General features: G+C 44.5%; 1 protein-coding gene across 11 annotated transcripts in view; it reads right to left on the reverse strand.

The window, feature by feature from the left end:
• NUMB (NUMB endocytic adaptor protein) overlaps positions 1-5,903 on the reverse strand; it is a 61,164-nt gene extending 55,261 nt beyond the window's left edge. For 2 of the 11 annotated variants that reach the window (XM_083398657.1, XM_083398652.1), the window contains exon 1: positions 5,570-5,694. The gene's annotated coding sequence lies outside the window, so the exon portion shown is untranslated. Of the gene's footprint in view, positions 1-5,381 lie in introns of all 11 variants that reach the window. The other 9 variants (XM_083398654.1, XM_083398656.1, XM_083398662.1 and 6 more) reach the window with 8 other exon arrangements.
• Positions 5,904-22,792: the final 16,889 nt, after the last annotated feature.

A 22,792-nucleotide genomic window follows, 5' to 3' on the forward strand; every position in this document is an offset into this window, starting at 1 on the left:
AAAAGGATGTCACATAGAGGAGGGAGAAAGGTTGTTTTCTGCTGCTCCAGAGAAGTGGACACGGAGCAATGGATCCAAACTACAAGAAAGAAGATTCCACCTAAATATTAGGAAGAACTTCCTGACAGTAAGAGCTGTTCGACAGTGGAATTTGCTGCCAAGGAGTGTGGTGGAGTCTCCTTCTTTGGAGGTCTTTAAGCAGAGCCTTGACAACCATATGTCAGGAGTGCTCTGATGGTGTTTCCTGCTTGGCAGGGGGTTGGACTCGATGGCCCTTGTGGTCTCTTCCAACTCTAGGATTCTAGGATTCTATGACTTTACCTAGTCTACCACTAGCTTTCTGCTTCTTCAGTGGCAGAAACCAAGAATGCAGCTTTAGGCAAAATATAAATCAAAGTTAAATGCACCTGACACATTTTCTTGGGTGAAACTTAAGATCTTCTACACTACACAAAGCAAGGCTGCATTTCTCTACACACTTACTTGGTAGTAAAGTCCCATTTGTATGAATATATTAGTGTGTTATGGTCAAATAAGATGTATTACTCAGCGGAATATACTTCTGAGCAAATATGCACAGAATCAGGCTATAAGCCTCACCACATTTCAAGATTAACCAATATCAGATATCAATATATGTTTAGTAGCAGAACTGCCATAAAAGGCAGATAATTCATTTTAAAAGTGTAAGATATTAAATATACAGATGTCCATCAATAAAGTTTTCCACCAGAGAACTCTGAAAGGCAATAGTTCTAAGCTTTTCAAAACTAGCAGAACAAAGTACCCAGAACTATTCCTTCTGGGAATGTTGCAGTTTGCAGACGCAGAATTACAGAAAGTCAGTACAACTCAGAAGCATACCAGGTTTGCATGAGGGGGAAAATGTTGATTTAGTGATTTTCCACAGAACTGTCTCAGCTCTTTCCAAGAAAAAAAGAGAGACATAAGCCAGCCAAGGTTTCTCAGGAATTTTATAGTTGGCAAACTAGATGGCTTTAAAATTCTAAATAAGAGTTCAAAGTTATAAAACATATAAGTACTGTGTAATGACTTACTATCCTTCATCCATAACTGTAATTTGCTATAATAGAGAACTACAGAAAATAACATTTCCAGCTTTTATAAGTCAATATATATCACAAAAAATGTAATTATATTATTCTTGCATGAGAAGCAAAATATAACAGTATTCAAAATGTTGAAACCTATTTGCTGAAACTTCAGCATGTACTCAGCTGTACTCAGACAGGACAGTTAGAAGTAACACTATATTGGTAAGTGTACCTTTCAAGAAGGTTGATAATTCCCTGGACCTGCCTCAATCAGGGTGGACAGAAGGTAAATTGGGATCAACAGACAGATCATTGGTTATTCTGCAGTAGATCAGCAAAGATTTCAGATTCCTAATTGTTTAATAGTAGCAACTACAGAAAGGCAGGGTTTGACTAGGCAGGGAAACACCAGACCTGTACCAGTATCCCAGACACAAAATAATCTGCAGATAGCATGCTCCCTGTAGATCTTCTCACCAATGCCAACAATTTGGTATGATGGTTGCATGGTCCTGCCATGCTTGAAACAGGAGTCTGTGATTACAGTGTGCAAAGAATGATATAAAGATAACTACCATCCTTAACCATTACTAACTTGAAGAGGCAATATAGATGTATATTGAAACCACATGTGTCACTCCGCCCCCAAGTACGCACAAATCTCTTAGTCTCTTTCATAATGAAGATAAACCTTTGATTCTGTGGAGGCCCTCCACAGATTCAGAAGCTTGGAAGTTCATTATTTTCCCTTGCACCAGGACACTTCTACAGATAAAAAAAGCTTCTTCACTACAGTACTTTATCATCATAAGAGAGACTGGGCAAGCTGCATGGTCAGGGGAGGGAAGAGGCAACTAAAGATGAACCTTCACGGTAAAGAACATAAGAGACTTCTGGATTGGGACAAAGGCCCATTTAGTCCAAGATTCTGTTCTCACAGTGCCAACCAGATGCCAGTGAGAAGTCTGCAAACAGGACCCAAGAACAAAAGCATTCTGCTGCCTTGCAGTTTCCAGAAACTGGTATTCACTGGTATGTTGTCTCTTCAAGCCAGTTAATGCCAGAAGAGAGCTACAGAGTACAGAATATTTGAAGTCCAGAAAGACAGTTTACCTATATTCATCACTATGTTTAGACAGCAGACAATAAGGGAATTCTGACACAGCGTACAATCTACTTTCACTACCATAGCACATTAGTTACAGCATTTGTTCCTATATAAGGCCCCTTTTTCAGGCATTGCAAGTGTGTGGAACAAGAGAGGTCATCAACAGACTAAATTTGCAATATATTTTCATTTAGAGTCCTGAAATTGTTCTCCCAATGTAATATTTTGTCCAATATTTTATTTCTCCAATAAAATATACTAGCCAATAAACGTTTGTATTGCTGATATCTGTTTTATTGATCTGGGTATTGACAATAATACCCTATTCCAGAGTACTCTAGAGCGTATAAAATATTCAAAAATGGCTCAGGATTAAAAGACGTTATCTGATAAGATTCATTCTCCTAAAACAGAGTAGTAAAGTTACTTAGTACTGTATCTTCTGCCAAGACTTTAGACAGAGCACTTCAAATGGATTGTTTGATGTACCAGTCCCCAATTGTGCTACTATAAACAGAGCGCAAGATAATATCAGTAAGTCATATCTTCCCACCAATACTTCCACAACATAAAAATCTCCTAAATTTAGAGATTACAAAATATTCCACTTCCATCATCCATCCCCTCATGGACTAACTGAGGCTTGATACAGCCTCTTGCTTACTCCATGATGAAGAGAACCAAAAAGCTTGGCTCTTTTTTTCTTAAAACTGTGTGTGGGCAAGTTGACAGGCTAGATCAGAGGTAGGCAACCTAAGGCCCTGGGACCGGATGCGGCCCAATCGCCTTCTCAATCCAGCCCATGGACAGTCCCGGAATCAGCATGTTTTTACATAAGTAGAATGTATCCTTTTATTTAAAATGCATCTCCGGGTTATTTGTGGGGCATAGGAATTTGTTCATTTATTTATTTTTTCCAAAATATAGTCTGTCCCACAACATGGTCTGAGGGACAGTGGGCTGGCCCACAGCTGAAAAAGGTTGCGGAACCCTGGGCTAGATAATATTTATGTGTGCTAGTAACTTTTGTGAGATTATTTGCAAGGTTGAACACAGTAAGTCTTTAAAAACGATGCAAAAAACCAAACCCTTGCTAGACTACAGCTTGAATTTAATTAAACCAGTATTACATTGTTGCAATAAAGCACCTAGAGTATTTGCACAAATGATGCTCCAGGCAACACAGGGTAATATATATTATACACACTACCGAATTAAGAACTTAAATCTGATTAGGCAAATAAAACTTTGGAAGATGCATCACATCACTGTGGAAATTATTCTCTATGTATTTTCTATTAAAAGAGTGCAAATGTCTGAGCCAAGGAGGCTTCAGTGACAGAAAGTTTTCACAATGCATCTTGGCTCTGCCACTCTTTGTACAGAACTTGTGTAACAGCAACTTTCCCCACCCCACCGTCTATTTATCTGTAGATTAAAGAAGTTAATATGATAAAGGACAAGGATTGAACTGAGGAGGAACAGACAATTTATGGTTTTATTTTGCTCACATGAGTGATGTCACTGATTTAGTGTTTCCATAAAGAATGGCCAAGAAGGAAAGAATGGAAAAACATTGCAACAATCCAGCGGAAAAACTGTACAGATCAGCACTCTTTTACTATGTCAAACATTAAACAGCAGTTGGCCTTAAGAGACCTATCATGATTTTAACTACAGAACAAGTCCAAGGATTGGAGAAGTGAAATATGCGTAACATGCACACTTTTGCAGCAGAGAATAACCAGATACAAATGTCATTATGGTTCAACTGTATTCCTAAACATCATCTTTGCTAAAGATGCCACACACACAATTTGAGGACCACAAAATGTTTAGAAGTGGCTGGGGAAACCCAGCCAGGTGGGTGGGGTATAAATAATAAAATTATTATTATTATTATGACAAATAGCTGATTACAACCAAATAACAAATCCTTATAAGTGCTTTTATAAGCGTCTTGGAAGACACAACAACCTACACATTAAACAGAATAAATTCTACCAGAAACTTTTAGAGCTTTATGAAAAATTAATGAGCAGGTTACATAAATCTTGTGGATGAAGGAGTTCTAGATGAGAGCTGCTGCAAGCCAAATAGACACATCATTTCACAATAAGTACTCATAGAAAGGATAAAAAAATCTCGAGTATTTTGTTATTTGGAAACATGACACACAAACCTAGTATTTTATGATTCAGTAATTGTTGCACTTTGCATTAATATTGACCCTCTTCTTAAAAAGATATACACTTGCTTTGCGCCCAACATCCTGACAGAAAGCCATAAAAACGAAATGAAGCTCTCCTTTAAAGAGCAAAGTAATCGTATTGCCAGTGCCAACACCCAATCTTTCAAAGTTTAACCTCATTGATTTTAATCCTATCACACATCAATTCTGCTTCGCACAAAGATAGGTGGGACGGCGCTTCGCTCAATTAGCTTATCAGCTCTTTCCCGCCGCCGCCCCCTTTTCCAGGGGTTGCAAAGCCAGGATTCTGCAAAAAGGCTTCATTTACAAACAAGTAGTCCTGGAGACAGAATTTAATATAGGGCAGATATACTCCGAGGAGAGGAAGCCAGTTGGCCACATTCCTTCACGAATCCCTAACTCGCCAGACCAAGCGGGGCCTGGAAGGGAGGCCAGTCCCAGGCAGGCAGGCAGGCACCCCGGAAGCCGGGAAGGGGCGGCCGGGCAGCTTCGCCCGCCGAGTTCCCTCCGCTGCCGGGGATGCGAGAGCGGCGCTTCTGCCTCTCCCTCCCTCCTTCCTCGCCGCTTCCTGCACTATCCGCCTCTCTCCTCCTTCCTTCCTCCCTTCCGCAGGGCTCCTCATCCGCCCGCATTCCTGGGCCACTCGCCGCAGATCCTCGCCCAGGTTCAGCTCCAGCCCAGCCGACCATTATATATAGATAGATATACCCTGTATATATGTGTGTATGAAGCCGAGAGACGCCCAGCCGGCCCCTTCCTTTCCCGGGCACCTCGAGCGCCCCACCTCCCTCCGGCACCTCGCCCGACTTCCCCTTCGAGCAGACCCCGCACTCGCACCTTCCCTTGCACGCCGCTGCACTCATTCACACGTACTCCGCGAGCCCGCTTCTCCCCTTCCCCGGATTCCCCGCGGCCGCCTCCTTCCCCAGCGACTCCTCTTGAGCGCAGCAGCCCCGCACCTCCTTCCTTCCTCCTTCCCTTCCTCCCTTCCCCTTTCGAGGCTCACCCACACGGCTTCGGAGCCGACCAGCCCCGCACCCGGGAGCTCGGGCCTTCCGCCACAGGTCGCCCCGCCGCTCTCCCCGCCGGGCAGGGAGGAAGGAACCGCGCCTCGTCGTCCGCGGAAGCCCCTTCCCTCAGCCAAGCGCCTACCGGGCCGGGCCGCCGCTCGCTCGCTCCGTCGCTCGCTCTCACCTGCTACCCGCGGCCGCCTCCCTTCAGCTCCTCCTCAGCCGCCAAGCAGAGCTGCCTCCTACTCCCTGACAACAACTCCCACCTCCTTCGCTACTCTCTCTCCTTCCCTACTTCAAGCCTCGCGGGCGCATTGGCTGCTACAGCTTGAGTCGCTGGTAGGTATTGGTGGGGATTTGAGCCCGTCAAGCCTTCGCTCCGCCTTGTCGTTTCGCAGTATTTGATTCACACCGAAGCATTGACGCCCCCACTTCTTTCCTTGGTTTTTTTTTTTTTTGTCGGTCCAAACCGCAAGAAGCGGCAGCTGCGATAGGTCAGAAGAGATGCGATCATTCAGGCTCCGCCTTCCTGATAAAGTACCCGATGCAAAGTGCCTAGCCCTGCTTGGTTTGGTTGCACAGTAGGGAGGGACACAGTTCAAAAGAGCGGGGCAGGGCACACCTGACCTGGAATTAACCCTTCACTGACAGAAACATGGCTGGTTGGTGTCATTCAGTTTACAGGTTTGTCGCTCTGCTCTAATGGTTGCTGATATTTACAGGGCAATCCTAAGAAGCGCTATACTGTATATTTAAAATATGCCAGATCCCATATTGGGTTCCCATATTTTCTCAGAACTAGGAGACAGGGCCAATCTTTTAACTGTTTTTAATTGTTTTACCTGATTTCAATCTGTGTGGATTTTTGTTATTTTTCTTAATGGAGGGAGGATGTGCCTGGGAGGACAGGAGCAGGGGAGAGTGGGGGGTGGGGACAATTACAGTGGTACATGGTAGGGCTAGGCATGATCTGATTATGGATGAAGAAGCTGCCTCACCCATTGGTGAGACCTGGGTGGGTGAGCAGCGTGGAATTGGTCTCACCCAGCTGTGCCCACCTGGGTCCTCAGGGCAGCATCAGGGCAGAGCTGAGAGATGGAGAGGAATAATTGCTGTGGTCTATAGAGATTCCATCTCTCTCTCTGGGCTCTCTGTCCAGTTGTGGGAATCTAGAGTGTGTGTTCCTGACATTGAGCAATCGGGACAGATTAGAGATTCTGCTAATTTACTGCCTTGCTGCCAAGCAGTCTCCTTGCCTGAGCTGGCAGATTTGGTCTCGGAGGCATGGTTGAGGACTCCCAGAGTGTTGGTTTCGGGGGAAATCCATGTTGAGGTGACTGATTCTGGTGTGGTTTGGGACTTCATGACTGTCATGACAACCTTGGGGCTGTCCCAACATGTCATCAGCCCAACATATGTGGCAGGCCACACTCTGGACCTTGTTTTCTCAACTGGGCAGGAAGAGGGTCATCTGAAATTGGAAAATATTGACATCAGTTCCTAGTCATGGTCAGATCATTTCCTGTTGAAATTTAGGCTTTCAGTGCCTTTTCTTCTGTGCAGAGGCCAGGGAACTATTAGGGTAGTGTACCCTCGGAGGTTGATGGATCCAACTGGTTTCCAAACAGCTCTGGGGGATTTTCAGACTGATATGACTGGCAGTCCTGTTGAAGCCCTGGCCAACCTCTGGAACATCTGAATGGCTTGGGCCATTGATGTAATCATTCCTGAGCACCCTCTCCGGCTTTGTGGAGCCCATTTAGCTTCCTGGTACACTCCAGAGCTTAGGGCGGGGAAGCAAGCTGGGAAACGGCTCAAAGACAAGTGGAAAACTGGCTCAACTGCACTGGCTGCCAGTTAGTTTCCATGCCCAAATCAAAGTGCTGGTTTTGTCCTATAAAGCCTTAAACTTGTCAGGACCACAATATCTTAAGTGCTGCCATTCCCCATACGAACCAATCCAGACGCTGAGATCTAAGGCCCTTCTTCATGCGCCTCCTCTGTGAGAGGTTTGGAGGACTGCAACATGAGAACAGGCCTTTTCTGCAGTGGCTCCTCACTTGTGGACTGCTGTCCTCAGGGACACTCGCCTGACACCTTTGTTGCATATCTTTAGGCACCAGGCAAAAACATTCCTCTTCTCCCAAGCGTTTGGCTAATTAAAACGTTATGGCCTTTTAAACTGCAAGGGGGTGGTGGTATTGTTACTATGGTGTGGTTTTTTGTGTTTTTATATTGTAAACCACCCTGTGATCTTCGAATGAAGGGCAGCATAGAAATTTGACAAATAATCATCATCTCTTCTGCTTTGAGGAGAACAGCATTCTATTTTTTTAAAAGCCTTTCTGACAACTAGCTGAAGTTGACATTTTAGTCGTGATAATTGGGATGAATTGTTTTTATAATTATAGTGAGAACATAAAGAAGTCACAGAGAAAAGGGTGGGAATCCCCAACCTTTGTTCCATGACATCTTTTAAAGATATTTTAACCTGCAGTACTTTTACCCATTCCCCTATATTCCTCTTTCTAATTGATCCAGTTAATGGTTCCTCTTTGTTTTTTCTCCAAATTTGGAACGTCTGTGCCACTGAAAATTATAATTCTTATATTATTGAATTTTGTCAAAGTACAGTTTGTGTATCAGGCCATTAAAACAATACACATTTGTATTTTGAAATTCACAAAAGGGAAAGATCAGATTTAGCTGTATGAAATAACACTTTCCCTCAATAAATGGAATCTGAAATTTGGCAGTTTGGTAGCGCAAGGGCATCTGGCACAAAAGAGAACAAGGTTGCCTTCAACTTTTCAATAAAATAGTGTTAATTTGTTAATCAATAAACATTAGTGATTTATGAGTACATTTACTCATATTTAATAGAAAGTAACAGGAAACACGTTGGCCCATTAAGAAATATGCTCCAATCTGTATTGGAGTGAGACTTTTATTAAGCCAACCAAAATTGCAGAAAATGCTGTGCAAGCTTTTGAGTTCTTCAGAACTCTTGAAACAAAGCAATGGACTGGGCGACAGGGTAGCAGTTAGGAAAGAAAACGACTGCTGTTGAAGCCATGGAGTCTACATCTCGACACAATCTTAAAACTTAAGAGGGAGGAGGTAGCAGACATTTGGATTATGCTCTTGAGGTCCTGTATGTATGGGTATCAGGTTGCACCAAAGTCTGCTGGGAACAAGAAGCATAACAATGGCTGATTCCCTATCTCTGAAAACACAAGACCAGGTCTGTCCCTATCCTCCTCAGGTGAAACACACAGGTTTCTTTGAAATAAGTCTCCAGTGTGACTTATTTTCAGCCCTACTTTAGATTGCTGCCTAAAGCACAGTATTGCATACCTGTTGTGTTATAGAAGGATGGATTTTGGGAGGTGCTTTGTGGACAGGAGAAGTTTAAATGGAAAGAAGGAAGTGGGAGAGAGAGGATTTTTTCATATAGATAGGTAAGAGGGGGTGACTATCCGTCACATACCCGCTATGGGTTTTTCCTCCATGCATCTGGGTGGCATCTGCTGGAAACAGAATTCTGGCCTGCATAGATCAATTTTTATATTACGGTTAAACAGCTTCTTGCCTTCTTTTTCATTAATATTTTGCAGAAAGCTTATGGCTAACTACAGCTATTTGTGAATGGAAAATAATAAGATAGTCTGATTGGATTTAAAACCACTAAAATTGCTTATGCAAGTCACTCACTGAAAACCCGTTGTTGGAATTCTTGATACACATTACTAGCCCCAGGTCAGGCATGAATTGCAAGTGTTCAAAATGTTTCCACAATATAGAGTTTGACTTAGGGCTATTTAAGTGTCAAGCATTCCATCCAGAACCATTTGCAGACACAAGGGGTGTCTGAATGTCATGTAGGCACTTGCTTTCTACAGCCACCAACAAGTATTCTGCAACAAGGCCTCAGTAATGTACAAAAGAACTATGTTCCAGTATCCAAGGATATACAGTTAGTACTTAAATAAATAGTAAAAAAAATAAAAAAATGGAAGGAAAGTGAAATAAAAGATGAGCAGCTGTTATAGTGGACAAAGAGGATATGAACCAGAGTGCTAATCATTTTTATTCAGAAATAAGTGCCAGTGAGTTCTTTAGAGTTTATTCTTAGTGTATGTAATCTTAAACCACTGTTTATTAAAGTATTGTTTATTTAATTATCTGAACACTTCTTAGTGGCACAACTGTAGCCTGCTATCTTCCTACAAACCATGATCAGACACCATGGTTTATTGTTTGCTTACAAACTTTGGTTTGTTTTAACTATAGTTGACATTAGAATCATAGAATCTTAGAATTGGAAGGAACCTCAGGGATCATCTAGTCCAACCCCCTGCAATGCAGGAATCTAAGCTAAAGCATCCATGTCAGATGGCCATCCAACTGAAGCCTTATTTACCTAGGGATCCATTAGCCACGCCATCCCCTGGACCTCGGAGGGAACAAAAGTACCAGGAAAGCAGAATCTTCTTTGGAGAAAAAGAGTTTATTGAGATCTGAGCACAGAGTCAAGGTCTGTACTCAGAGACAGCCTGCTGGTTAGTTCCTAGAAATACACTGGCTGTAAAGCAAGACACTTCAGCAGACTTTCTTATACCCCCAGACTTCCCCAATCGGCTATCAAATATTGCTTGCTTAACACATTTTATTGCTTGCTAAATATTCCTGTCTTTCTGCTAAGCCAAGCACTCCCTCCCACCTCCTTGTACACGTGTCTTCTTTTGCTAGCTAAGCATTCCCTTCGTATCTCTTCTTATTCTTGCATTACTTAAAGCAGAAGCAAAGCAGGAAACATCTTGCTAGTGGTTTTTAGTTGACAGCAGTTTTTGGCTAGGCAGGAAACGACCTTCTGACCTGTAACTAGCATCAGCAGTTTCAGATAGCTGGTTAGACAGGAAACGGCCTCCTGACCTGTCTGATTTAGACTTTGCAAATAACTGCATTTTTGGGTTTGAGCTTGTGTAACCATCCTAGCAGAGTGCCGGAATTTACTATGTGTAGATAATATTTGAGAGCAACAGAATAAAATATTGAGAGAAACCTTTCCCATCTCCCTTTACTCCGTCCTCTTCTTTTGAACAATCTATTACTTAGATTCGTTCTGGGGTAGGGGTCTATATTCTCTCATTACAGCAATCACGCGAGGTCCCATCATGCGAGACATCATCTTTTTCATCATATGTTGCAGGCATTGCATTAAGCAGGGTATACAGAAGCAGAAAAGCAATAGAAGCATTATTGGGCCTATTCTCCCCACAAATACGATACCGTTCATGCCAACAGAAATACGAGAGCATCCATATGACAAGGGCGGTACATATCACTCCTACCCACCAAACCCAATATCTCCATGGTTCCTCCCACCAATATTCAGGGGGTGTGCTCATTGTTGAAGAGCCCACTGATATTTGTGCCCGACTACCTGTTGAGCCTCAAGGATGAGAGCCCACCGGTGAGCTGATGCTCCCACTATGTGGGTCAATTTTTCTATTAGCCCTGTTGGGTGGATTGAACTCTCGTGCTGCCTCCCTAGTGACCAGAGCATATGGAAGCTGAAATCCTGGGGTGGCAATTCTTACTGGCACTTGTTTAGTAATTTCAATGCACACCTGGCTCAGGCTCCCATCTATCACCTGGGTTAAGAGTAGGACCTGGTCTATCAAATGAGGTTGGTACAGTGCTCTACCTTCCAGATAACAGTTGACTACCCTCCCACAACAGCAAGAGCGGTACAGAACTAGATAGATTTCGATCGTCTCTACAGCTTCCCGTAAGAGCACTGTCCACGCATGCTGGTCAGTGGTGTGGGAGAGGAGCCACAACGGGGCAGTGGGGTGTCTCAATACGGTAATCTCATCAAACCCCAGTTTCCAATAGCCAAGGAGCACGCCATCTCTTACCACCGGCAAGACGAACCAGTCGTAGCAGAGTCCAGCAGGCCAATAGGGTTGGTATGGTTCGGTAGGGTCAGGGCAATAAGACATAGAGCAAGTCAATAAAGAAAATAAGAGAGAAAAGAGAAAGTCTTTGTAACTGTCCTTGTGATGATTAGTCGCAGGATCTCGTTGCCCGTGGCCTAACGCTTTTTCCTGGTAGCGTCAGACACAAGGTGATGATCAACTTCAGAGGGTCAGCGGGATTTCTTTTGCAAGTCCAGACACCCTTCTTCAGATGCGTGTGATGTACCCAGGGGATCACCTCGACTACTTTCACTGCAGTTAGGGATGAGGGGGTCGCCAGACGCTGTCACTCAGAGGGACTGGTGAACCGGCTCAGCGAGACTGCCACGGGACTGCAGGTGTACGCTTGAGGGAATACCTGGAAAGAAAGCAAACACACACAACAAACACAGGGATTGCACTTGTTCTTGGGTGATGTGATCTCCCATCTGCCCAAACCGGCGGGGATGCCTCGGACGAAAGGGGTTGGCCTGCCATATAGAAGTTCAAAGGGTGATAGTTCTCAGTCTCTTGGTTGGCGCACAGGGCACATTTTGGGATATAGCAGCAGTTAGTTATAGCAGCAGTTAGTTGAGGTAGAATATTCTCCCAAGGTGCGCCTTAGCAGCTGGGCCTCCCAAATGGGTGGACTCGTGGTAATTCTTTACAATTGTGCTGGCCAGATGTTGGGGCACAAAAACACGGCTGTCCGGTCCTTCCTGGAGCGTTGCTCCTTCTTGGCTGGTCCACTGCTGTTCATCAAGGGTGTAACGTGGTTCCACATCGTCTGGAGTGAGTTCTGGTACCAATATCAAAAGTCCCGGTGGTGCCTCTAAATTGGCTGGAGAACAAATGTCTACGTTGGGGGCGCTGCCTGCGGGCGCCCCTCCCATCCAATTCTTCAGCTGTGCGTTGAGATATCAGCTTCCGGTGTGATATCAGCAGAGCGGTCGTCTGCCAGGCGTCTGGAGATGGTCAGCCGAAGGGAGTTCTCTGGATCTGGTGTTACTGTCCAATCCGAGATGGCTTTCTTCACTCGAGTATGGTGGACCCACGGGGTGATGCCAGCGACCTTCACAGCTGTGGGTGTGGAGAGCAGATGGGCCCTTCCAGCACGGCGGCAGTGGTGCCTGGGACCAGTCTCATCCACACCTCGTCACCTGGCTCAAACTGGTCATGCAAGAAGTTCGGGCCTGGGTTGAGAGAGAAAATCTCGAGAGAGAGACTGTACATAATTGTTCAATTCCACATCTTGAGCAGGGATAGGTGAAAGCATGCACACATAAGGAACCGGTCTCCCAAACATCACTTCAAAAGGGTGACAAGTGAATACGTTTCAATGGGAGGCTACAGACTCTAAGCAAAGCCAAGGGCAACATGGACACCCAATTAGACCCTGTTTCTTGGGTCAATGGTTTTTTTTCTTTTTTCAAAGTCCTGTTCATCCTTTCCTCTTTTCCAGAACTTTGGGGCCTATATGCGGTACCCACCATCTTCCTTCTTCACTGGCAACAGTGGGGTGTTTCACTGTGATTGGCATTGTTTCAAGATTCCATGTTGAAGCAATCGCTTCAAATGCACCCACACTCCTTCAGCTGCCTGTCGTGGGATGGGGTATTGGTTTTTATCTTTCGCCCATAGTCCAGGGTCAACATCATGAGGCAGGCTAACAGGGAGGATTCCCTCCTCTTCTTTTACCATCATCAAGCACCAATGGTCTCTCAGGGGCATTTCTAAAGAAAACTCTCCTGCTGGTCCAGTTGTCATCATTACTTCCCCCATTGGTTGGAAGGAAATCTGGGCTTGTAATTTTGTTAACAAGTCTTGGCCCAATAAAGGAATGGGACACTCTGGTATATACAAAAAATTGTGCTGGACTACTTGGCCACCTAGGCAGCAGGTAACAGACTGCAAAAAACGGGGCCTTTTGTGATTTACCTGTGGCCCCAATTATATTAACCACTTGGTTTGTGGGTTTTGTTACAGGCACAGGTAAGACTGAGTGGGCAGCTCCCTTGTTCACCTTCTCCTACCTGTAATAAGGTAGCTAGGTTAAGGGCTGTGGTAACCTGAAACTTCAGGCGTGAATGTAATAACAGCATCTGGCACTTCCTCATTTTCGCTTGTGATAGGAAATAGGTGCCTTTCATGTCAAGTAAGGCTGGGACTGCATGTGGAGTCACACAGGTGGTGTCCTGTCCAAACGTGAATTTTATCTGCCTTCGTGAGTAGGGTGGCCACTGCCACAATCGCTTTCATACAGGGGGGGGGCAATCTCTGTTCTGTTGGGGTTAGCTTCTCTGACAAGTATGCGACGGGTTGCTGCCAATTTTTCAGTTTCTGGCATAAGACTCCCTTGGCTACCCCCTGGTCTTCATCTATGAACAGCGTAAAAGGCTTCTTGGGGTTTGGATGCCAAGCACTGGGGCTTGTTGTCACTTTGAGATCCTGAAAAGCCTGCTGCTGTTCCCTGCCCCATATAAAAGGATCCTTCTCTATAGTTGACTCATGCAGGGGCCAAGCAATGCTTCTGTAATTAGTAGTGAGTCCAGGAGATATTGTTCATCATCATAAGTGGGATTATAGGTTTAAAAAAAAAAATCCCTTCAAACAATTTTACGATCTTTGCTGGATTCTCCTCAAAAGAGGGGTTCTGATTTCTCCAATTACAAACATCTGCACTTGAAAAGGGTATATGCTGGACCGTGTAGGTCTGTGGTGCCTTCGCTTGTTCAGCTGGGACAGGGGCTGGTGGATCATAAACCCTCTGAAGGGGCATTTCTCCAGTTGCCTGATCCTTCCTGGTTTTCTCATACTATCTGTGAGACATGACATAACTCTCTTCGCCGCCTGTCCCCACTTACGTTGCCATCTCTTCCTCTTTTCAGGGGTGCAGCATTCTGCTGCCTCAACTAACAAGGGGCTTACATCCAACTTCTTCCTCAAATGGCTTTACAAACTCCTTTAGTCTCTTTTTCTGTCTTTCTGTCCACATTTTCTTTCCTTGATTCATATCATCTAGTGTCTTCCTAAACTCTTCGTTATCTTCCTCATCTTCTGGGTCTTCTAACACCAGAGGCTTCACTGTACAAATCCTGTTCTGTGTGTTGCTGTCACAGCAAGACTTTAGCCATGGTAGATTCTTTTCTTTACATTGGTCTTCCATGTAGAGATATAGGGGATCTGGTCTGGGTGGACATTTAATATATTTTGCCACAGGGGGTTGATTTGCCACAGGGGGTTGATTAATTGCAAATCAAAGCCACGCAGTTCTCTGGGTTGGCAAGTCCACCTCACATAAAGTTTTGAGTCTCTGTTTTTTCAATGTGAATCATCACTCTTTGTGGCTGTTTTCCAGTTATTAAAAAAAGCATTCCAGAGGAATACATTGGCTTGCTCCAGACCCTATTTTTTTTTTTTTTTTTTTTTTTTTTTTTTTTTTTTTCAGATACTCCGCACCTGACTGGGCTGTAAATTCTTTCACAGTTCACACGATACAGATTGTGGTCTGCACGAGGTCGCCCTGGCAGAAAACGCACAACCCTGCAATCGCTCGGCCAAGGGGAGCGCTAGGCCCCGACCCACACTTGACAACAATTCAGTCACTGGAGTATCTGACACACAACATGTCAACAAAACACTCAATTCCCTCTGCCCCATTCCCTTTCCCAAACCTTTACCAATTCCTTTCCTGGTGGCATTCTTACTGCCGGGCACTCTACTGCCAACTACCAGGTGAGGCTGATCAGGCCTCTGGCCCTTTCCCTCGGGCCCCTAGCCCTTTCCCTCGGGCTTACCTTTCTCCGCTGCGGACCTGTCCCCTCGGCGCCGTTCTGTCCTCTTGTTCTCCCTCAACTAGATGTCTCCGCTCCAGGACGGTGTGGCAATCTCCCCCTACAAACTGGCAGGGTGTGCACCGGAAATGCGAACGCCGATTGGAGCTGTTCACCTTGGTTGAGCCTGGCCCTCCGGTCCGTATTTGGGGAGGGGGCTGATCCCGGACGAGCCCCCAAAGAAATGAAGCCTTATTTACCTAGGGATCCATTAGCCACGCCATCCCCTGGACCTCGGAGGGAACAAAAGTACCAGGAAAGCAGAATCTTCTTTGGAGAAAAAGAGTTTATTGAGATCTGAGCACAGAGTCAAGGTCTGTACTCAGAGACAGCCTGCTGGTTAGTTCCTAGAAATACACTGGCTGTAAAGCAAGACACTTCAGCAGACTTTCTTATACCCCCAGACTTCCCCAATCGGCTATCAAATATTGCTTGCTTAACACATTTTATTGCTTGCTAAATATTCCTGTCTTTCTGCTAAGCCAAGCACTCCCTCCCACCTCCTTGTACACGTGTCTTCTTTTGCTAGCTAAGCATTCCCTTCGTATCTCTTCTTATTCTTGCATTACTTAAAGCAGAAGCAAAGCAGGAAACATCTTGCTAGTGGTTTTTAGTTGACAGCAGTTTTTGGCTAGGCAGGAAACGACCTTCTGACCTGTAACTAGCATCAGCAGTTTCAGATAGCTGGTTAGACAGGAAACGGCCTCCTGACCTGTCTGATTTAGACTTTGCAAATAACTGCATTTTTGGGTTTGAGCTTGTGTAACCATCCTAGCAGAGTGCCGGAATTTACTATGTGTAGATAATATTTGAGAGCAACAGAATAAAATATTGAGAGAAACCTTTCCCATCTCCCTTTACAACCTCTGTTTAAAAACCTCCAAGTTAGGCAAGTCCACCACCTCTCATGGGAGTCTGTTCCACTGCCGAACAGCTACTGTCAGAAAGTTTTTTTGAATGTTTAATCAGAATCTCCCTTCCTGCAGCTTGAAGACATTGGTTCAAGTCCTACCTTCCAGAGCAGGAGAAAACAAGCATGCTCCCTCCTCCATATGACATCCCATAATATATTTGAAGATGGCTATCGTATCTCCTCTCAGTTTCCTCATTTTCAGGCTAAACATATCAAACTCCCTCAATCGTTCCTCATAAGCCTTGGTTTCCAGACCCTTGATCATCTTGGTTGCCCTCCTCTGCACACATTCCAGCTTGTCAACAGCCTTCTTAAATTGTGGTGCCCAGAATTGGACACAGTATTCCAAGTGTGATCTGACCAAGGCAGAATAGAGTGAAATTCATTTTGTTAGCTTGCTTGTTCTTCCTCTTCCTTTGGACATAGCAGAAGAAACCTTTTTTTATGATTTCTAACCTCACTTGCAAGCCTGAGCTCATTCTGAGCTTTAGCCAGCCTGACTTTCCCCCTGCAACTGTTGGCTACTCATGTATACTCCTCCTTTGTGATTTCCCCTTTCTTCCATTTCTTAAGGTAAAGGGACCCCTGACCATTAGGTCCAGTTGTGGCCAACTCTGGGGTTGCGGCACTCATCTCGCTTTACTTGGCCGATGGAGCCGGCGTACAGCTTCTGGGTCATGTGGCCAGCATGACTAAGCTACTTCTGGCAAACCAGAGCAGCGCACGGAAACACTGTTTACCTTCCCGCCAGAGTGGTACCTATTTATCTACTTGCACTTTGATGTGTTTTCAAACTGCTAGATTGGCAAGAGCAGGGACCGAGCAACGGGAGCTCACCCAGTCACAGGGATTTGAACTGCTGACCTTCTGATCTGCAAGTCCTAGGCTCTGTGGTTTAACCCACAGCGCCACCCGCGCCACCATTTCTTATACATGCCCTTCTTTACTCTCAGCTCATCTGTGATCTCCTTATGCAGCCACACTGGTTTTCTCAACTGCCTCCCACTTTTCTTTCTTGTTGGTATTGTCTGCGCTTGGGCCTTCAATATTTCTGCTTTTCAAAACTCCCATCCTTATTGGACTCCCTTCTCACTGAGTATTTCTGACCACGGGATCACACCCAGTAGCTCCTTCAGGTTTTCCAAATTGGCCTTCTTAAAGTCCAGAGTGTGTGTCCGACTACACTCAGTTTTCCCTTGCCTCTGTATCTTGAAACCCACGTGAACCCGGGTCCCCATTCTTGAACCTGGTTTCACCACCCTGCTGAAGTCACTCGCCAGGCTACATGGTGTGAGGCAAAAGGGGCTGGGAAACAAAACTGTTTCCAGGCTAAGCTGTTTGCTTTTGAACTTTTCCTGAAGAAGACCTCACTCCAAACGCTGCCTGGCAACAGGCTCTTTTCCTTGCTCCCCTCCTCCAGGAGAAGCCCTCCCTAGCCAGGCAGACAGGTTTGCTTTGCGGCTGCTGGACTATGAGGTGAGGAAAATTTAAAGAGACCGCTGTCCACTCTGCCCAGCTTCCATCTCTAAAGGGATAAATAGGAAAACAGGAACATACCACGGAAAAAGACACAATGACAGTCAAAAGTGCCTTTCTTAAAATTGTTTATGTAATGGGATAGCTTCTCAGAGGGACAGAATTAAGACTGCCGTAGTTTATAGATTTAAAGCTGCTAAGGTTTCAAAAGTTCACACTTCTGCGGGTAACACTGTGAAATCCTAGAGGGGTAAGAAACGGCTCAATCAACAGTAAAGCCTGACCAATAAAAACAAAGCCTGTTGCTTCAGCTTGCAGCTTTAGGGTAATAGTTTTGTTCAGTTACCTAGAGGACAATTAATGCAGTGCCTGCAAGTCTCACTCCCTTGGCTGACCTTGGTAACTTGGGGTGAATATGTGCATTAAGTCGTTGTTGAAGATGTGGTCTTTCAGTACTAGCGGTTCGGAGGTATTCCTTTAAAAAGTCGCCATTCTAGCGCACTTCCACAAAGCTATGGCATGCATCATGATGTGCAGTTATCACCCTCCATGGCCAATGACCACACCCAAACCAAAATGATCAAGGCAACTCCCAGCTATGAAGAAAGCTGGTACCATTTGGGTCATGCGGTTTTTAAAAGGCACCTGAAGGCCTTTTAGGAAAGTTTTGAGTGATTGATGTTGTATTGTGTTTTTACTATTTTTGTTGGGAGCTGCCCAGAGCGGCTGGGGCAACCCAGTCAGATGGGCAGCATATGAATAAATTATTATTATTATTAAATTTAGAGAAAAAGTGAGTAAGCTGTGAACACGTGTTTGGAGTCCATGGCAGCAGCTATGAGCTGCCGTTGAGAGACACATGGCACAGAGAGTTTCCTTAATTGAAAGGCAAACTACCTTCTGGAATGCATTGTGGAGGCAATATGCAGCAGTGGAGCATATGCCCAACTGCCCAGGTGGGCGCGCTCCCGAGGGGGCGTGGTGCAGAGGGTGCCCTCCCATGCATGGGATAGCCACTCAGCTGCTTGGAGCAGTGTGCACACCCTGCAGCCGGGGGCGGGCATTTGGCATACCACCCACCCGTGACTCGCAAGCCTCCCCAAGCTGTCAAAACAAAGGGGGAAGGGGGGGGGGATATACTTGGGAGTCAAGAGTGGATTTCATGCTCTTTATTCAGCTCATAGTGGTGAGGAGGAATGGAAGTTCCCCCTTCTGCCTTATACACATTATTTACACAATGGGCCCCACGTGATTGGCTAATTCTGGCATTCTCCTGTAAGCCAATCAGGTTGCGGATTCCCTTCCACCTGGTGCTGGATTGGGTGGCTCCTGTGGACCGATCAGACTGCTGCATTCTGGATCCTATTGTTCTAGGACCAATCAGCGGCAGCTCCCCCCTTACCCCGACGGCTCGGGGTAGGCTTGGGAGCCGCGGTCACACAGCTTGCTGAATGTCACCCCCCTCAGTGAGGGCACCCGGGGGTGGTCTGCCCCACCGTCCCCCCTTCCATGTCCCTGGAAATATGTGCACGTCTCCTCCAACAATTGTGTCAGCCTAGGAACTGTGTAGCACAGCAATATATGCAAGACAGATCGGTGCTTTCATCCACAACCACCTCCACCTCTTCTACAAAATTACAGTGGGGTCCTCCCACTGCTATTAATCTCCTTGAAAACTCTGAAGAGGAGCAAGTGGGGCAAGGGGAAAATGCCCCACAGCCATAGGGATAACTTATGAATTATTGGAGCTAGCTTTGTTATTGTTCATAATTACAAGTTGATATTAAAACACATTGCTCGGTATAGTTTAAAACAGAGAAACTTTTCTGTCTGTCCAGCCCAGGACTGTTTGAAAGGTATGTTAAAGGATATGATCTACCAGAAACGGTAACCCCTGTTCTCTGATGCTAGTTACCGGTATGTATGTATGTTTGCTTATTTGGAGCATTTATTTCCCCCCACCCCAGAAAAATCTGTGGATGCCCATGAAACAAGTCATGGCTTGCTTGTCCATGGGATAATCTGTAGTTAATTCATGGTTTATTAAACAAACTATTGCTTAGTGTTACGTGTGAACCAGAATACCAAGTGTGTATAAGGCTTGGATAAAATTGCTTTTATATAAAGTCAATAACAAACATGAGAACAGAATGTTTTCTTTTTAATGATAATGCATTAAACAGAAATATTATTTTGAAGTGTTAAAAATGGGAAGAGAAGGGAAAGCATAATTAGTTTTATCTTTTACATGCAGCTCCACGTTCTTTTGCATTTAGACTGCACACACATGACCACAATCCAAAAGCCCCTTTAAAATCAGTTGTCAAAAGCATATTTAACTCTGTAGTGGACTGTGATCATGATATTAAGACGACTGGAGTACTCTTAGTATAATTTTTCAATTACAAATTAAAGAATAGCTCCAACATGATATTCTTTTGTTAAGGATTTGGTTCAGTTTTATCCAATTTATTGAAGGGCATTTCCGATCTCAGTATTGCTGACAAAGAACTTCAGATAAGGCACTGAGCTTTAAACCTTCATTCCAACAGAACAGTCATCTTGCGTCATGAAATGGCCTCAGACTTTCACAGTAGCTGTAGCTATGAGTTGGAGTTATCATTACAAATTCATTTGTGATTGCTATGCCAGCTAATTGCTACATAGAATGAAGTTAGTCAAGCAGTATAGATTGCGGTTATTCTCACATTTTTGAAATGTGTTCCTCGGCTATTCAAATCTATTCACACAGTAATTTATAAATTCTCTTTTCAGGTGTCACAGTTTCCTAGACTAATTTGCTTTTATTGGGGACAAATAGGAGGAAATAATAGAACCAGTGTTCCTGTTGGAATACAAAGGAAATTAACATCAACTCTGACTTCTAATTTGTGTGACAGCCAAAGAGTGCTAAGAAATATTTACTTAGACAATTTCTGCCTTATGGGAAAGCCAAGGACTCATAGCAGAAACAAAAACAGTGGCAGAGATTATGACTCAGTGGTTCAGTCCTGGCCTCTCGTTAGGTTTATCCACAAACGTGTGTCATGAATTCAACACTCATAAGTGCTATCTATTGTCAGGTTTACTCAGAGGCAGTATGGCAGTGCAGAAGGAATTCTACTGCACCCTTGGTTCCTCAGTGTCATCCGAGAGAGAATTTCTCAGTGGTCTGGGGTCTCTTGCAGTCTGGCCCATCTGTGGATCTCAGTGAGCGCACTGTGAAATGTTTGCAAGACATTTTTCAGGATAAAATCTGCCATAATTTGGATGCCCTTTTAGGGTCAGGTCAGTCTGTCGAGTACCACTAAACCTAACTGCCATGAAATGGGGCTTTAAAAGCAGCAAGATGTGAGCGCATAGGGAAACTGCACATGTTGTCGTGCGAATGAAGATCACACCCCCGGCTGCACAGGTCTTATTTTTCCATAGGGAAGTTCCTGACACACACTCAGCCACCAAGGCCCTTGTTCCCAGTGCAGGCAAGATCCGAGTGAATTAAGTCCATTTGTGCATACTGCCTCTGTTGTGCTTCCTCATGGTAATTCTATAGTGCAGTGACTTCATCCAGTTTCTCTCCTTGTTCGTTTTATTATCTGAATTTCCCCCCTTGCACATACTTCCCTCTCTCCCCCTCCCTCTCCCTTGAAAAGTAAGACGCTTGGAGACTTGGAGTCTGAAGCTTTGTTGTGTAGTCACTGGCTATTGAGACACTACAGATAGCATCTTTTCAATATCACCAAGTGAGCGATCCTTGCATGCTGTGTTTTGTGAGCATCAAACGAGCCTTAATAAATCTAACGATTAATACAGGGGAGTGGGGCGTCTACAGGAGTCCCCTGCGAACAGCAGCTTAGCTGGGGATCATGTGCCCAATTTTTTTCTGTAACTGAACAGCACAGTGAGTCTTTTTTCAGCCTATTTCCCAGTTTCCACTGAGTCTATTTCACAGTGGCTTTGGGGTTTTGGGGTTGTTGGTGTTTTTTTTAACATACTGATGTTATTAATCTATTTCAATTAGACTGGCCAAATTTAGATAAAGCTCATTTTCTCAGTGGAACCCTGTGTGCACGAAAACCGGGATTAAGGATCACAAACCAACAGAGAATGGGAAAATCCTGGAGAGAGAGAGAGCCAGCAAGCTGCAGTTGGAGGGAAGCCAAGATCTCAGATAAGAGATGCTTCATTGATTGAGTGAGTGCATTCATACTGATGGAGGAAGGGGGGGAGCAGGGGAGCAGCGAGCTCTTGAGAAACAGTATTTTGAACAAGCTCTCAGTCTTGCTATCTAGCGGTGGATATTACAGCCACCACAATGGAGAACAGATTTCACAATCCTGCCCAGTGTCTTTACACTAGTGATATACTGAATGCCACCGGGCCAAACGGAGAGGCTTTGTCAAGGCCTTCTTTTTTGGGAAGTCTGCAAGAACAAGCCTGGAAATGTTCTTCTCCCATAATAGGATGTTGCTGTTGGCAGCACAGCAAAAGTGACAAGGCAGGACTCAGAGTTGCTAATAAAGTGGGGGGAAGTTAAAAAGAAGTGACAAATCAGGATTGGATTGTGGCAGCTCTTAAGCAAACATGGGTTTTTTTTTAAGGTACTGTTTTCACACATCCAGATCTCTAACCCATTTACTGGTGTATATATATATACACTCACATGTATGATGATAATGATAACAATAATGTCCAAGAATCGGAGGTTGTGCTGGGTACTTTTATTCCATTGTATGATTGCTTTTTTTGCTGCTTTAACCTGCATTTTTCTTCACAGTTTAATTATATTGTACTGTTTTATTGTTGTAATTTTATTTTTACTGCTCTAATTTGAATGTTTTTAGTTTGGGTTGTAAGCTTTTTTGTTTTGTTTTTGTTTTAGCAAAAGAGGGTGGTATAAAATCATTCAGTAAGGAATTTCATCCACCAGCTCCTATGGTAGTTTCTTCTTGCCATTTGCATTCTGCCTTGCTATGGAAGTCTACTCTTTTTCAGAATGTAAAAACAGATTTGCAGTACCTAATTTCATTTGACAGCTATTGGTAGATGTGCCAGTTTCTATTGGAGATGGCTAACTACGACTGATAGCGCTGGCTTCTTTTTGCTTCTTTTAAGAACAAGGTCCATCCAAGTGCCTGAAACTTGCTCAGCCTCAGCTTTTGGGGTGGGAACTGTCCTGTGCTGGAGAAAACTTTTAACCAGTTTTGAAGCATAACTTCTTA

The sequence above is a fragment of the Podarcis tiliguerta genome (genome assembly GCF_965153285.1).
Source record: "Podarcis tiliguerta genome assembly, chromosome: 1".
Classification (NCBI taxonomy): domain Eukaryota; kingdom Metazoa; phylum Chordata; class Lepidosauria; order Squamata; family Lacertidae; genus Podarcis; species Podarcis tiliguerta.